This window comes from Puma concolor, chromosome E4 (genome assembly GCF_028749965.1).
Source record: "Puma concolor isolate L17-30 chromosome E4, mPumCon1.1.hap2, whole genome shotgun sequence".
Classification (NCBI taxonomy): domain Eukaryota; kingdom Metazoa; phylum Chordata; class Mammalia; order Carnivora; family Felidae; genus Puma; species Puma concolor.
In genome coordinates, this window is record NC_141683.1 from 61,895,286 (window position 1) to 61,908,369 (window position 13,084).

The 13,084-nt window shown below is 36.9% G+C and overlaps 1 protein-coding gene across 7 annotated transcripts in view; it reads right to left on the reverse strand.

Annotated features, from left to right (window-relative positions):
- Positions 1-13,084, reverse strand: part of RGS7 (regulator of G protein signaling 7) — a 525,076-nt gene that overhangs the window by 355,653 nt on the left and 156,339 nt on the right. The gene's annotated exons all lie outside the window — the stretch shown is intronic.

Sequence of the window (13,084 nt, forward strand, 5' to 3'; positions counted from 1 at the left end):
CTCTCTCTCTCTCTCAAAAATAAATAAGCATTAAAAAAATGTTTTTAAGAAATGACACAGCAAGATACCATGCACCCTTAACTCAATTTCCCCCAATGGTAGCATTTGCAAAACTATAGTATAATCAGGATATTAACATGATACAGTAAAGCTACAGACCATTTCTATTACCACCAGACCTTCAAGATGCCATTACAGCCACACTCACTTCTCCTCTGACCACACGCCCTCCTTAACTCCTAGCAACCACACCCATCTACTTTCTCCATCTTTCTACTTTTGGCATTTCAAGAATGCTATGTAAATAAAACCATGTAGTAGGTAACTTTTTTGTTGGCTTTTTTCACTTAGCATAACTCTCTGGAAAATCAGTCATACAGGCTGTTGCCCATATCGATCACTGGTTTCATTCTATTGCTGCGTAGTATTCCATGGTATGGCTGTACCACAATTTGCTTCACCAATCATTTACTGAAGGACATCTGAATTGTTTCCCATTTGGAACTGTTATTAATGAAGGTCCTATAACACCTGTGTATAGGTTTTGGTGTGAACATAAGTTATCATTTCTCTGAAGAAGGCCCAGGAGTACAGTAGGTGTGTGTTTAGTTTTTCAGAAACTGCCAGACTGTTTTCCAAAATGACTAAACCAAAATGACTAATTTACATTACCATGAGCAATATACAGGTGTTTACATGCCTCCTCATTATCACCAGCCACTGGGGTTTTCACTATTTATTTATTTTACCATTCTGATAGGTGTAGAGTGACACGTCATTGTGGTTTTGACTGGTATTCCGCTCGTTGATAATAATGTTGGACATATTCTCATGTGCTTATTTGCTATCTGTACATCTCTAGTAAAATATCTCTTCCTATCTTTGCCCATGTTCTAATTGCACTGCTTGTTTCTTGTACTGCTGAATTTTCTAAGTTCTGTATATATTTTCTAGATACTAGGCCTTTGTCAGATATGGAGTTTGCAATTATGTTCTCCTAGTCTGTAGCTGGTCTTTTTACCCTCTTTTTAAAAAAATTTTTTTTAACATTTATTTATTTTTGAGACAGAGAGAGACAGAGCATGAACGGGGGAGGGTCAGAGAGAGAGGGAGACACAGAATCCGAAACAGGCTCCAGGCTCCGAGCCGTCAGCACAGAGCCTTTTGGTATCAAGTCTTATAGCTATTTGCCTTGGCCCAAACACTGAAGACTTTCTCTTCTTTTTTTAAAAAGGTTTATACTTTTATATTTTATATTTAAGTCTGATCCATTTTTGGTTAATATATTTGAGTTTTATATAAGCTATCAGACTTTGAGACTCTCATTTTTTTTTTGGTCTATGAACATCTAAATGCTCCAGTATTAATTACTAAAAGATCGTCTTTTCTCCATTGACTTGTTTCTGACTCTTTGTCAAATTCAGTTGGTCATATTTGCGTGGATATATTTCCAATTCTCTATTCTGTTCCATTGATCTATGTGTGTATCCCACTGTTAATTCTACAGTTTCATAATGTAGCAGTATACTAAGTCTTAAAATCAGGTACACTGATTCTTCCCACTTTATTCTTCTTTTTAAATTGTTTTAGCTATTCTAGTTTCTTTGAATTCCATATGAGTTTTAGGCTAATAAATACTATAACACATACTATACTATACATATACTATAATGAATATATTATATAATACTATAATACTATAAAAATCACGTTGGAATTTTTCTAGGAAATGTGTTAAATCTGTAAGTCAGTTTGGAAGGATTTGATATAGTAAAGATATCAAATAGTAAAGATATCAAATAGTACAGTTTTAAGTCTTCCAATCTATGAAAATATAATTAAAAATAAGGTATAATATTATGGATTGAATTGTGTCCCTCAAAAAGACATACTGAAATTTTAAGCCTGAAACCTATAAATGTGATTTTTGCAGGAAATAAGGTCTTTGCAGATGTAATCATAAATCCTAATCCAATGACTGGTCTGGCTTCTTCATAAAGCAAAGAAAATTTGGATACAGACACACAGAGATGAGGACGCCGTGTGACAACACAGAGGCATAGATTGGAGTAATGAGTCTACAGGCCAAACAATGCCAAGGATTGCCACTAAGAACAAAGCTAGGAAGAAAACAAGGAGTAGATTCTTCCAGAGAACCTCCAGAAAGGAATCAATCCTATTGACTCCTTGATTTCAGATTCTAGCCTCCAGAACTATGAGAGAATAAATTTCTGTTGTCTTAAGTAAAAAATGAAAAAAAAGAAGATATTTTTCTCTATTTATTTAGACTTTCTTTGATTTCCTTGATCAGTATTGTGTAGTTTTCAGCATATAAACCCTGCACATTTTGTTATATTTACACCTAAATACTTACTTCTTCAAAATTGTGAATGATTGTAAATGGCTTTTAATTTCCATATCCATGTGTTTATAGAGAAATACAATAGGTCTTTGTATGTTTATCTTATATCCTGTGTTTACTGATTTCACTAATTGATTTTAGGAGTTATTTTGTAGATTATTAGGATTTTCTATGTAGACAGTCATTGCATCTGAAAATAGTGGCAGTCCTTTCATTTTGCTTTTTGTTTTGTTTTATTTTGTTTGGGGGTTTTTTGGTAGATGTTTTTATCAGATTGAGAAAATTCCCCCCTACTGTAATTTTTATGAGAATTTTTTATCATAAATAATTATCGAATTTTTAAAATGCTTTTTCTGAACCATTTGATATGATCATGGAATTTTTTTCTTCTTTAGCCTCTTAATAGGGTGGAATACACTGACTGACTCAAATATTAAAACAGCTTTGCATTTCTGGAATAAATTCCACTTGGTAATAGAGTTTAACTTTTTATATATTACTGAATTTTAATTGCTAATATTCTATTAAGGATATTTTCATGTATATTCATGCAATATATGGGTCTACAGTTTGTTGTCATTATTGTTTTTGAATCATCTTTGGTTTGGGCATAAATATAATACTAGCTTCAGAAAATGAATTAGGAAGTACTGTTTCTTTGTTTTCTGGAAGAGATTCTATAGAATTGGTGTTAATTCTTTAAACACCGGGTGGAATTCTCCAATGAAATCAAATGGGCCTATGGGTGCCTGGGTGGCTCAGCGGGGTAAGCATCTGACTTTGGCTCAGGTCATAATCTCAGGATTTGTGAGTTCAATCCCCGCCTCTGGCTCTGTGCTGTCAGCACAGAGCCCACCTCAGATCCTTGGTCCCCACCCCTCTCTTTCTCTGCCCCTCTCCTCACTCATGTTCTCTCTCTCTCTCTCTCTCTCTCTCTCTCTCTCTCACACACACACACACACACACACACTAAACAAAAATTATTTAAAACATTATAAATTCAAGTTCTTTAATAGTTATGGTGCTATTCAAATTATCTATCTCATATTGAGTTAGTTGTGGTACTTTGTGATGAATTGGACCATTTATGTGTGTAAAAGTTGTTCCTGTGGTGAAAAGGAATGCTTTCTATCAACCAGAATGGAGATATAAATTCAAACACCCCACTTGGACTTCTCTGTCATCAGGCTGCTGATGGTATTTGTTCACCTCATTACAGCCTCAGGAGGTGAAAGTCTCAAGTATCCCCCTGGGCCTCTTCTTACATGAATAGTGGTGGGGCCACATTTTTTTTCTGTGGTATTTGGCTGGAGATTATTGTCTAAGAAGTTTCTGTCTTACAAGGCTGCCCCTTTCTTGCTCCTTTAATTAGAGAGAGCAGGCATTTCTTACTGTTTTGGTTTGGCTTGGGTTTTGTTTTGGTTTTGTATTGTCCTCTGTGTCTGTGGACCTTTCTGGGATGCCAGCTCTTCAGCTTTCAAAGCTTATCAGGATGCTGTCTCAGGTTCTAAAGACCTTAAAGAGTCTGTTTATTTTCTCCACTTTTCAGAGTCTCCTTATGTATTTTTTATAGGTAGTATTCAGACTTTGTAGTTGTACTTAGCAGGATGAACAGGGAAAAGTATGCCTGTTCTACCTCTCAGAAACAGAAGTCATCCAGGGCTTAGTTTTAAATAATTAGTTTCAAATAAATTGACAGAGATGAACTTGTGGTACATTAAACAGCCTGATCAAAACACAAATCTTTACTTATGAAACTAATCCTTTGCCCCTTTATGGACAGTCTGCTACGTCTCAGGAGAAGAAAGCTCAAGAGAGGAAAGGAGAAAAACAGAAAATAGGAGAAAATGGAAGAGTTTTTGTATGCCATTGCTTACTTTACTCCTGCCTCACCCTCAAGGCAAGTGTAGGACCCCAAAATACCAAAAAGTCAGGCATATTCTAAGGCTGACTCCAACATCAGTCTAGCCAATAGAGATTATCTATCTATCTATCTATCTATCTATCTATCTATCTATCTATCTATCTGACATATATAGACATATATGTCTATCTATCTGACATATATTTTAATCACTCACTTTTTAGGTACTCTCATGCTAAACACAACAGAGAAAATTAAGTTAAAAAATCAAAGTCTCTCTCAGAATACCTTAACAACCTGCATACAAAAAATACTATAATAATAGTAAGGTTCTAGTGAATGACATAAAATAGGCCACATTGCTAGGAAAGGATTAAGTATGTTTGTATTGGGAACCATAAGTTTTTCTTTTTTCTCTGGTTTCCTCGCTCCTTGTAACCAAATCCAACACCTACAAGATCAGACATCAGTTCTAAAAGCCAATTCTGAGAGAGGCTGGAAGTATATCAATTGATAAATAACTCATCCTCTTTAAGCCTGTAATGAGATGGCTAATCCAGGAACACTGGCCTCCTAAGCTCCCCTCAGAATTTCCTTCATCCTTTGCTGCACCAGAGGATGGGGCTGGCCAGCCCTGTGCATCTGAATCTCAGACTCACTTTATCACCGTCCTACGTCAGCACAGGGCTTGGCTCCTGCCATGTTTGGTCAGGTCTCCTACAATGGTATCTCCTGACATCCTGGATCATGAAAATTAGCTAGTGGGATTTCCAACCACTGTTTCCCTCTAGCAGGTATTGTTAATCATTTCATTATAATGAAGCCAGTGACTTCCAGAAAATGGGTAATCTAACAAACAAAGATAAAGTTTTTGTTCTTCAAAAATGAAGCAGATTTCTGCTTCGGGCAATGGAAATCACTTTGTTTCTCACCAAGTGCCTGTTGAAAATACCTATAAAAGCTGAACAAAACGTATAAAACTGTACGTTTGAAGTCATCAGAGAGTCATTAAGATAAAGAGAAGCTTCATGGCCAAGAGTCTGAAAGAAGGGGAGCCAAGAGAAGTTTACCCCCAAAGCAGCAGCTGAAAGGCTTACAGATTGAATGAAACATTTAAAAGTTGCACAGGAAAAGGCAACAAAAACTTGAGTTCAGAGTCTTCCAGGGATTAATAGCCTTAGGTGAAGACATAGGATGTCATTAGGGACCCCAGGGCACTTCAGCCTACAAGTAAGTGTTAAAAGGAAAACAGATCAGCCCTCATAAGAACCTAAGAAAAGCCTTAGGTCAGCTCAACCCCTTAAAGGATTGAGGTGATTGGCATTTGACCAAGCTACTGGTCAGAAGCAAATCTAACTCCTACATGGAAAAAGAACATTCATTTAACCTCAAAATATCTCACGAGTTTTCTTTTACTATATATGACAATACAATATATGACACTCAATAAAAAATAATCAGCATATTAAAAAAATCTGACCAAATAACAAGAGGAAAAAAAACAGATAGTGCATAAAGACCCATGAGAAATCCAGTTATTGTATGTTTCTGATAGAAACTTCAAAATAACTGAGATTAAATAGTTAAATAACTTGATAAAATTAAGCAGAGTTAACAATGATGAAAACAAAGACAATGTAAATTCTAGAATTGAAATTAAGAACTTTGTAAATATATATACCAGTATGTCATACAGAACTGAAGGAAAAAAATCAGTGAATTGGAAGATGAGTCAAATATTAAGATCAAAAGAAGGAGAAAAAAATGATAGAAAATGAAGAGTATGTCAAATTTATAGGACATGCACAAATGAAAAGATTAATATACATGTAATTTATTTTTTAATGTTTATTTACTTTGAGAGAGAGAGAGACAGAGAGAGAGAGAGAGAGAGAACATGAGCTGGGGAGAGGTAGAGAGAGAGGGAGAGCGAAAATCCCAAGCAGGTTCCATGCTGTCAGTGCAGAGCCCAACTCAGGGCTCTATCTCACAAACCATGAGATCATGACCTGAGCCAAAATCAGGAGTTAGATGCTCAATTGACTGAGCTACCCAGGCGTCCCAACATACATGTAATTTAAATCTAAGTAGATAAATAGAAAAATGGGGCAATGGCGATATTTGAAAAGATGATTACAAAGAATTTTCAAAAATTGATCAAATACTGTAAGCTACTAATTTCTTAAAAATTCTGTGAACAGGGGCACCTGGGTGCCTCAGTCAGTTGAGTGTCCAACTTCGGCTCAAGTCATAATCTCACCGTTTGTGAGTTCAAGCCCTGCATTGGGCTCACTGCTACGGGTGCAGAGCCTGCTTTGGATCCTCTGCCCCCCTCCTCTTTCTTCTGCCCCTCCCCAACTTGTGTGTGCTCTCTCTCCCTCTCTCAAAAATAAATAAAAACACTTTTCAAAATGCTATGAACCTTAAGAAGAATCAATAAAAAGAAAACAACCCAGCTAGGTATATTATAGTAAAATTGCTGAAGACCAAAGTCAAAGAGAAAACCTTAAAAAAAGATATATGATAAAAAAAAAGTATATATTTTTTTTTAATTTTTTTTTCAACGTTTATTTATTTTTGGGACAGAGAGAGACAGAGCATGAACGGGGGAGGGACAGAGAAAGAGGAAGACACAGAATCGGAAACAGGCTCCAGGCTCTGAGCCATCAGCCCAGAGCCTGACGCGGGGCTCGAACTCACGGACCGCGAGATCGTGACCTGGCTGAAGTCGGACGCTTAACCGACTGCGCCACCCAGGCGCCCCAAAAAAAAGTATATTAACTGCAAGGAGATGTGGACAATAAGACTGACAGCTGAGAGCTGACTTCTCAACTGAAGTAACAGACATCAGAAGACAGTAGAAAAATACCTTTCAAGGACTGGGGGCTAGCTTGGGGGAAAGGCACTAACCCATAACAAAGGTTGGAAACATACTAGAATGTGAGCAAGTGGAATTAAAATATACTATAGCTCTTGCATTGAGTTGGTAATGGTAAAAAATGGTAATTTACATTAGACTTCAATAATTCAAGGATGCATTTTATAAACTAAGGTAACTAATAGTATAATGGTAAAAGAATGTGTATCTAACCAGCTCACATGGGGAGAAATGGAAAAATAAATAATACCAAATCCACCTAAAGGAATATAAGAGAAGGAAAATACAGAGCAGAATGGGTAAACAGAAAACAAATGGTTTTAAACTAAATTTATCAATAACATCAAATGTAGATAAACTATTCAATTAAAAACAAAAAACCAGTTCACCTGAATTAAAAAAATATATATATATCACATGCTGCTTACAAGAGACACACTTGAGGGGCGCCTGGGTGGCTCAGTCGGTTGGGCGGCCGACTTCAGCTCGGGTCATGATCTCGCGATCCATGAGTTTTGAGCCCCGCGTCGGGCTCTGTGCTGACTGCTCAGAGCCTGGAGCCTGTTTCAGATTCTGTGTCTCCCTCTCTCTGACCCTCCCCCGTTCATGCTCTCTCTCTGTCTCAAAAATAAAAAATAAATAAATAAATAAAAACGTTAAAAAAAAAAAACAAGAGACACACTTGAAATAACAGAATATACAAAGGTTGAAAGTAAAAATAGGAAATACATATACCACAAGAATACCCATCATAGTATTTCGATCAGTCTCAAAGTAGACTTTATGCAAGAAGAACCACTTGAGATGAAATGGCTATTCTCAATGATAAAAGAGTTAATCCATAAGGAAGATAAACCATTTTAAAATTTGTGCACAATTAATAAACAGCCTCAAAACATATGAAGAAATTAGTGGGAGATTCAATTCTTTTATGCAGGAATGAATACACCAAACAAGAACACTCAGTAAAGAGATACAACATAACAAAAAAATGTAATTACAAATTTGATCTAGTTGACCTTTTAGAACATTGCAATCAATAACTATATAATAACATTCTTTCCAAGTACACAATGTATCAAAATTAACATATAATGGTCCATATGCTATTTCAAAGGTTTGAAATTATAGAGCATATTTTTTAACCTTAGTGGAATTAAGCTAGAAATGACTAAAAATCTCACTAGAAAACACCACATGCTTGGGAAATAGGCTGTACATTTGATAACTCATAAGCAAAGAAGAAATCATAAGAGGATTAGGAAATAGTTTGAACGAAATTATAATGAAAATACTGTACCTCAATACTTAGACGTTTTCTACAAAGTTGTGCTTAGAAAATAATTTACATCCTTTATGGGGTGCCTGGTTGAATATCCGACTCTTGATTTTGGCTCAGGTCATGATCTAATGGCTCATGGGATCCAGCCCTACATCAGTCTCTGCACTGCCTAGGATTCTCTCTTCCTCTCTCTCTCTCCCCCTTCCCCATTCTTTCTCTCCTCCCCTCAAAATAAATAAACTTTAAAAGAAAAAGAGAAAAAATTACATCCTTTAAAAATATATTAGAATAAGGACTGAAAATCAATGATAAAAGAATACCAAGAAATTTTAAAAGAAGAGCATGTTTAATGCAAAGAAAGTATTAAAGGAAACAAGAAATAAGAGTATAAGTTAATATAACTGAAACAAAGGCACAATAGAGAGAGGGATACAAAAAAAAAGTGGTTCTTTGAAAAGACTAATATAACTGATAAACACTTGGCAATATTAATCATGAAAAAATAAAAGGCAAAAATAAATATTATCAACAATGAAAGATGAGATTTTACTACAAATCCTGTAGATGTTAAAAAGATAAGAATGGGGGCGCCTGGGTGGCGCAGTCGGTTAAGCGTCCGACTTCAGCCAGGTCACGATCTCGCCGTCCGGGAGTTCGAGCCCCGCGTCGGGCTCTGGGCTGATGGCTCAGAGCCTGGAGCCTGTTTCCGATTCTGTGTCTCCCTCTCTCTCTGCCCCTCCCCTGTTCATGCTCTCTCTCTGTCCCAAAAATAAATAAACGTTGAAAAAAATTTAAAAAAAAAAGATAAGAATGGACTATTTTGAGAAGCTGTGTGCCACTGAATTTGAAAATTTAGGCAAAATGGACAAATTACTAGAAAAATACAAGCTAACCAAAATGATCCCTCCAAAACATAAAAGTATGAATAATCCTAACAACTATGACTTAAATAGTGTGCCTTTCTTTCTCTCTCACTCTCTGCCTCCCTCCCACCCCCTTCCTTTGCGTCTTTCTATGACTTTGCCTGGTTCTCTTCTACTGCAGATGTATCTCCTATAGGTGGGGGGGGAGGGGGGGAAGGTGGAAGAATGGCAATGGCTACAGAGACTACAGGCTCACCTCATCTCAGCTAGTGAGGCTCCCAAATGAGAGAACTTGTCTCTTATGGCATTAGAATATAAAACCCCAGGGAAACAGATGTGAAAACTATACGTGTCACATTCTACCCCTAGAGTTGGGGTGAGGAGTGAGGTGGGGATATTTGGCAACCTCACGAGAACCCAACAGACAGACAGATGGCTGGTTCCCCAAAAGAAAACAGGGTACTGCTTCCAGAAAAAAGAGAAAGGAGGCTGAGAATGAAAACAACAGCAGATGTCTACTATATTTCTCTTAATGATTCCCAGTCCTGAAGTATTAACAATATGCATAGCTATGCTGTTTTTTCCTGACATCAGTAAGAGTCAGAATTCCGTTTTGAACCTCAGGTGACGAAAAGCACTGCCATCACCCAGAACATGGGTCACGTAGCATTCAGTGTTTTTATCTTCAAAATGTGGGTGTCTCTTTGTCTGTGTGAAGGCTGAATAAAATTATATGATGTATAAATCTTTAGATATGGGTATTAAATGCTATGCAGATTTTATTGAGATTATTAGTAACAACTCCAAAGCCTTGGTTCCTTCAGTTAAGGGAACCACTGAAATTAATCTCAGGTGTGGATAAATCACACCCCAAATCTAAAATAAACAGCTTTAAGAGATTATTTGAAAAAGGTTATGGTTTAAAATTATAAAAACTTTTTTTAAGTTTATTTATTTATTTTGATATAGAGGGGAGGAGAGGGTCTGAGATAGAGGGAGAGAAAGAATCCCAAGCAGGCTCTCAATGTCAGTACAGAGCCTGAAGCAGGACTCAAATTCATGAACAGTGAGATCATGACCTGAGGTGAAATCAAGAGCCGGATGTTTGACTGAGCCACCCATGCACCCCTAAAATAATAAAAACTTTGTGAGACTCACATCAATGTGTTAGTCAACTATTTCCTTGGCCCTACCATAATATATTCTTTCCTTCTTATGATTAAAAAAACCCTTTTAATGATACATGTGAGCAGAAAAATACATATGCCTTAAATGTAAAACTCACTGGGTTTTCATAAACTACACACATACATGTAAGTAACATCCAGATCAAGTTCTTCCCATAACTTGATCATATGGAAGATCTTTCAGATTGACAAACTCAGGTTGAAGTTAAGCAACTCATATTCTAATCTTAAAAATGCACTGTTTGGGATGCCTGGGTGGCTCAGTTGGTTGAGCATTCAACTCTGGATTTTGGCTCAAGTCATGATCCCACAGTCATGGGTCAAACCCTGTGTCAGCCTCCATGCTGAGCATGGAGCCTGCTTGGGATATTCTCTTTCTCTCTCAAATAAAATTAAAAAAAAAATTTTTTTTTAATGTGTTATTTGATTTTAGGGTCTTCCTTATATCCTTTCTGCTACTTTTCCTCATCTAGAAGCTAAGAGCAACATATGTCCCACCTGTGTCACACTTCAGTTCTAGGACTATACTGCAGGTAACCAAGTCCCTCTCCCTAATAAACTTGTCTCTCCTTTGGTGTCCCTCTCAGCCTACATGAGCTTTATCCAGTCACCCTGGCTCACTGCTCAGTTTCCACCCATCCTCTGAATGCCTGCATTGCCCAAGACGGAATCCTGTCCTCAACTTTCCCACCTTCACACATTCTCATTCAATTCTCCTTCTCTGGCCAATTTCATCTGATCATTTTAGTGCTGTGACTCTCAAGGGTAAATCCAAATCCTGATTGTTCTCCCCAACTCCAGTCCAAGGTTTTCAACTGCCAGTTCAAGTCCTGTTGATAAATCAAATATGACCTATCAAAAACAAATTCATCTTTCCTCCCCAAACTTTCTCCTTATTTCCTATCCTTTATTTCAGTTATCACTTTGTGACCCAGGTAAGGAATCTTGAAATGACCACCTCTCCCTGGCTCATTTGCCAAGACTTGTTCTTTCTACTTCCATAATGTCCTCTGAAATGAAATACCTCTTTCCCTCCATTCCTCCCCCACTCCTCTAACTCAGTTCTTTCTCTCCTGCCAGCACTACTACAAATGTTTCCTGACTGGCCTGCTAGTCATCAGTCTCATTTCTACAACCCATCTCCCATTCTCTAATTGATATATTTTCCTAATGCATGTCACATCATGGCAGGCTTCTGCTTCAGCCATTTTGCATTAGAGGCAGAATAAAGACCAAACTCCTTAGCCTGGCAACCTGCCTCATTTCCAGAACTTTCCACTATGAAATAGCTTCATACAATTTGAATTTGATCCTACAGGATCATTGCTCCTACATTTCAATAATACTATGCTTTTGTTTCTAATGTTCTGCCTCTTCTCTACCTACTACAACAGTATGTATCCTTCAAAGTAAGGCAAGTATAATCCTCACAGAATAAATCACTCCATTTCAGAATCCAGAGCTTAAAAAAATACATACATTAAAACTTAAAAAGTACAACAATTTTGTGTATACTTCGTGCCAGCATTCTAATAGACATTTTATATAATTCATTTAATCATCACAGCAATGCTGTATTTTAGAGGTGACAACAAACTGGGGTTCATTAGGATTGAATGATTCACCCCAGACCTTACTGTGTCAGACAAATACAGGAACCAGAAACAAAATTCAGAATTATATGACTCCAAGTTCAATTTTCTTTATACTCTGTAGAAAAATTTCTATTAAGTGGTTGTCTATTCAACTTGCCCTAAGGAGAATGTATGTTCTCAGATTGCTGAGAATATGAATTATTTAGTTTTGTCCCCTCCCTAAACTTAGCATACACACACACACACACACACACACACACACACACACACACACACCCTAGCTGGGTTTCTTTCATAACAATCTGACTCAGTAAATGTTGAATAAATGAATGGATACTTTGCCAGGATCCCTTCACAAACATCTACTCAGTTTTTATGATAGATGTTAACAATAAAAGAGCTATATTTATCCCTGTGGAACTCACAAACATAGAGGACAACAAAAGTAAAACAACATCACTTGGTATAGTTATTAGTCTAGAAGTAGCTCACATATGAGGCAAACCTACTTTTAATATGTATTCCCCTTCCCTAATAAGAAAACAGGTCTCTCTAATTATCAAACTAATTTGAGCGATAGCACCAAAAATAGAAGGAATCTAGCACAGAGGTGGGTCCATTCTGAAATGCTTTGTTCTGAACACTCAGCATGTAATCTTGCTGCTTAGAAGATCTTTTACCTTTTATCCATGTATCTTTATCATTCAAACCCAAGGCCATGGTTCCATTCTGCAATATCTTCCTCTCTCTCTAGAAGCATCTGTATTTTTGGCTGCCATACCTTCCTACTGGGAACTTGGCACCTGCTTCTTTTCAAACTGGGTTCTCCAGTTTTCCTTTGATGATCATTCCTCACATGAGCACTGAGTGCCCTAAATTATAACCTTTCAGCAGATTTATTTCTGCTTACACCAGTCAAACTAAGATTCTGTGATTTAAAATCAAGAATCCTGCCTGATACAATCCCAGTCTTCTGATTGACATATACAGGGCAATCACAAAACCAGTGTGCTAATCCCAACAATTCTATTTTTTTTTTTCTGTTAAAATATA